The sequence below is a fragment of the Bombus bifarius genome, unplaced genomic scaffold (assembly GCF_011952205.1).
Source record: "Bombus bifarius isolate JDL3187 unplaced genomic scaffold, Bbif_JDL3187 scf7180000008013, whole genome shotgun sequence".
Lineage (NCBI taxonomy): Eukaryota > Metazoa > Arthropoda > Insecta > Hymenoptera > Apidae > Bombus > Bombus bifarius.
The window spans coordinates 507,330-512,920 of NW_022884389.1; positions in this window are offsets into that span (position 1 = coordinate 507,330).

Here is a 5,591-nt window from a genome sequence, read left to right on the forward strand (position 1 = left end):
TGGTAAAAGGCTGACAAATTATTGTCCGATGCATACGTCGTTGCCTTCGCATTTATAGCAGTGAGTTCCTCAAACGGTGACGTCGTTGATTCGTAAGCCAGCACCGGAATTAGAGTATCTGATTGAAATTAAACGACGACACGGAGGATGAATCCTGGTGTGATAAAATAAACGACAGTTTCAGGCGCTAATTCGATTTTTAGTGTAATGGTGTTCAGAATAAATGATGATTTATTTATTTGCGTATTCGATTCAATCTTTAAAATTATATGAACCGCTACCTAGTTTAAACAATTTTAGAAAAATATTAGATTAATAGATATTTCTGATATTTGATTCGTTTAATTTGATTGTGTGGCAATTTGATGATTTTTTAGAAACATATAGACATATGTTTTTATGAAGTAAATGATAGCAACAATTGTTAACATTTCCAGTTCTATAATAGTGAAAATAACACCGAGTAAAGATAATAAACGTTCTTGCAGAATTATTGTTTTATTTTATTTGTATTTTTATTCAAACATATGATTTAATTAATTTAATTGTGTGGGAATCCGGTGATTTCTTGAAGAGATACATTTTCATAAAATAAGTAAAAAACACATACGTTCGTCGACAGTCACAATTTTATACAAATCTGATAAATCACAGTGAGATAACGCAATTAAAATTCTTGTTGTAGTAAAGTAATTAGAAATTCTGCGGAGTACAGAAAACCAGAAACAAAATAAAACAATATATACCTTCTAAAATAAGTTTCGCCATAGCAACAAAGATTATAACTGAACTAGTGAACGTTTTCATTAAAATTCCCAAGTAATTATTTTCTGTAAAAGCGATGACATAAGATATAATTGATATTAATAGCTCTCATATTTCTATCAAGCTACAAGATTATTTTATTTAAAATAGTTTAATTGCCAAGATCGTTGAATTAAATGTAACGCGAACTTTCTTACCGAACCTGTTCTGCTTGTTATTACAAAAATTTGTTATAATCACAGCACCGAGGTAAACAAAATTTTCCATCCAGAAAGCCAATCAAGGAGGAATATCGATTAAAATAACAAAATTTCGCCCGATAAGATCGATCCAGTAAAGACGGCTTGTCCCATCTCGAAAACGATTTAATAAATATTTGTGTATATCCACGTAGTTTACTAGTCTCTGTAATTAACTAAAGATGGCCTTGCAGCGCGTCGTCGTTGTTTCTACGAAACCAGAGTGAATTTACTTTAACTGTCGTGTACTGGTTGATTAAGAAATGTCAAATCGCAAAACTGCACGGTACTGGAGTCTCGCGAGTTACATTGAAATCAAACACCGTGGCTGTACCGATAAATTCACGTCCCACGTTCCAATGGATATCATAATTAACTGTAACAAATTAGTGGTAAATTATTGATTAAAACGCGCCTCGCGTTATTACCCCATCGTTCACGTTTAATGAGATAGAAATCGTTGGCGTGCTTTTTCAACTATGTTTTCTCTAAACGGGATCCAAGATACGTGTAGTTTGCAAGAATTTATATCGTAGTTTATCCTTGTTTCTTCTTTCCAGAATAATCAAAAGTATTTACGGCTAGTCATGAAAGTATTCGAAACGTTCCAATTAAAATTTTATATTCGTTCTTTTCAGATGTACTTATGTGTATGGCTGTGTATTTGTTCTCGCAGTAAAAATATTTCATTTATGCTTGCTTACAAATTTTTCTATATTTCATTTCGTTATTATATGTTTAGGTTCTATCAAAAATCGTCTATATAGGTTCTATTCAAAATTGCTTGAATTCCATTTGAAATTGCTTGCATTTAGTTAAAAGTTGTTATCCGTGCCTGTTACTTTATTAGTCGAATGATATTTCTTTAGGTTTTCCATATCCTATGAGTAAAATCTAACGACAGGAACAACATTAAAAAACTCCAAACACGTAAAAATTTTACTTGACAATCGCGGCCTAATATTTTTTTATCTAACAATTTATCGACTATTAACATTAATGAATTGGCAAGTTACAAAATGTATAAGCTTCCATTATAGTTTCACAAATTACAAACTAAGTTACCAATATTATTCAAATATTTCACAAGTGTTCGTTGCATAACGATTACAATTTTATATATATTTAATTATAAAAATTCCTTTTTTCAAATTTTAAGAAACTAACGATTTTTATTACGAGTTGAGAATATTTTTTGATTATAAATATTAACGATTTTTCTCGATTATATCGATTTATAAGCATGCTTGTAGAACTTTGCTTATTTTTTTATCAAACCGGATACTGTTACGCGAAGGAACCAATTAGCTTCGTTTACTTCTGATTTATCACTGGAAAATTTCACTAATAATATTTACTGAACTCTCCAAACGTAGCCAGGCATATTTACGCCGCTATAATTACAAAATTCGGCCGAAAGTTTCACAATATGGCGACGCAAACACCGCGATTTCGATCGCATGCGTTCGAGCACTTACGCCACTATCAATTTATTATACATATAGTTCGAATATCGTCACGCTCGTAAAGCATTCAAGGCACGCACGTCCCTCGATTTTTCGCAAGCTTTCGCCCTGACAAACGACTCGCCTTTATAATATTTAACATTTAATAATTACAATATCGTCCGGAACGTTCGTTGTGCAAACGTCCTCGTACTTTCTACAATACTTTTGCCCTGTGACGCGACTCCAGCACGATATAATTGCGCGTAAACGAGCTTCATAAACTGTCTCGTATGACGTTGGTCTGCTTTCACCGTAAAATGATCCTTTCTTCGCTTTTTTTACTTTTTTATTTTTTTATGTTTTTTTTCGACAGAGCATTTTAAGTGGCGAAACAGCTCATTCGGAGGTTCATTCGCGAAACCACAGCACCTGTTGCAAACAGCGGTTTATTTGAACCGAGGGATAGTTTCTTCGCATAGTTTTGCGATAACGTAATGCTCCGTATTCATATACTTTAAACATTCTATTTATATTCTATGGTCGGTGTATATATCGAAATTCCTCTACGAGGAATTTTAATGAATCGTTAATTTCGCTGAGAGACGTGATTTAGTAGGATTTAACACTTCGAGTTTCTAATGGCAATTCAGAGTAGAGAAACGATTACCGTTTGTCGTGCCCGAACGAAAGCGACACGCCTTAGATGTTAAATTAGCGTCAGTTCAGTGTTGTGTTTAAAATATTACCAAGTTATGCGTTGATTTAATGACTTAAAGGTTGCTTTATACATTTTTTCAAGGAAGTTTGCTACATGATAACGATCCAAGATAATAATCGTTATCTAGTGAAAAAGAAAGTTAATCAAAGTTTTATATTATTATTGTAAGTTTTATATTAGTATTGGTATTAGAAGCATATGAATTTGTTAGTTTCTGTTAATTCGTTATATTTATATCGATAGTGGATTTCATAGGAAGATTGTATTATTTTGATTGTGATGAGATCATCACTTTTCCTATTTTTACATAAACTTTTGTATCTTTTCAGTACACGTCTCATTTATAATTTATGTATTATTTTTTACTTGGATTTGTTATACTTATCGTAAGTAGTACACATGGTTTGATTTCTCTGTGTATGAAATATTCAAACATTCTCATGAATATTTAATAAATTGCATAATTACGTACAATAATAATGTGATGAATGTTGATCACGCGAAACAATTTACATATTTCATATATCATACGTGACATCCTGATGTACAAATATAACTACAGCATAAACTAAAATTAAAGCGTCGCTGAATATACCAATTTTCTATTTGAACGAGAATTTCTGGCACCTGAATATTAAGTATCGATTGAATAAGCTTCGCAGTTATCGCATGGTAACGGAAAATTATTTGTATCATTCACAAGTCACGAATTATATATCATGATATATGATATACCGTGATACATGTATAAATATAAGTAGACAATAAATTATAATTGAGACATCAAGTGTATTCATGGCGATTTTCTGTGGAAAAACTTACTGACGTACTAGATTATTATTACCGATTAATAATTCGGAGTGAAGTTATCGCATAGCAATGAACAACGATTTCCATAATTCATAAATTACGTGTAACATAAAAATTGATAAAATATGCAGACAGATAATAAATTACACCTACATTATACTGTTTATAATTGCTGAATGCGACGAAGGGGAACTCTGGTTCCATTGACTATTTTCTAGTGCACGAAAAATATTATCTTGTACGAATATACAATATTTTTCATTCTTCCTGATTTTGGCTATGAATACGTTTCTTTGACTGCGTGTAATATTTGATTATAACTTTACAATAAAGCATTTGTAGGAACTTACATAGTGTTTCCTTTTCCTATTTTCTCTTCAAGATTGCACTTCTACAGTTTAACGAGAAGAAATAAACGAACAATATAAATAATACGTTAAAGTTATATTTATAATTATAAGTGGGAAAAATCAGTCATATTTTATTCGTGATGTTATTTATTACTTTTCATCATTTCCTATTTTATATTGATAGCAATATACAATAAGTTGGACAAGATCTTAGGTAGATAACGTATCACATAAGATACATGTTTATTAATGTTGACTACATATGGTTTTCACTCAAATATTAACATAATTTTAACACATTTTGCACTGCACAACATGAGTTCTTATTAGCACTTTTAATTCTAACACAAGGAGAAAGCGCAGTATAATCCCTGACAACCTCGTACGCGAAATAAACAGCAGAAAATAAACGGTTAATCAGCGAAGGGTTTGATGAACAATTGGCCTTGCGTTCTAACCAATTATCGAGAAAAGTGAGAAATGTAACGTTCTGACAGAAAAGATGAAAAACATACGAAGGAGAATAAGTTCAGCGCATCGATTCGAACGCATCATACCAATTGAGTATGTTAAACGGAGGATGACGTTACTTTATGATAAATAGAAACTAAATCGGTAATCTATGTATTGCGAAGAACCGAGCCGCCATATATCGCATTGCTACTAAATTTTCAGTAGAAGGAAAAATAAGAAGGAAAAGAAGAGAAGAGGAAGAAATTCATTGTCGCTTCTAACAACTGCTACCAATTAAAGAACGCTCGCAGCAGTGGTGCGATTGCGATAGATGAGCTGTGCAATTTCAAACTTACATAAGATCGGCGTACACACGCTTCTAATTAAAACTGTAATAGAACGAAGATTAACGCAGGCATCTGGTCTGCTGGGTCGGGAACAATATTAACTCAACGGAATGCGAAAAGAAACAAAACGAAGATGGTTGCTTGTCCAGCGATTTCTTCAGGCCCCTTCGGATAAGTTAAAGGATTTCGTCGGTTCGGCGTATATACCGGGGACCCAGAAATCGATTAGAAACCTGATTTCTGCTTTCTCAACTGGCTTGTACGCGCGTTCCAGCGACCGTGATTCAATTACGTGGAACATGCTCGCAAGAAGCCACCGGTCATGCGTGCGCCAAACAGACCAAAGAAAGATAGAAAAGGACAGAGAGGACGCGAAAAATGATGATGAATGATCGCCTCTAGATTACCCGTCCCGTATTTTAATGAATCGGCCAATGCATTTAAATGGTCTTGGAAAACAG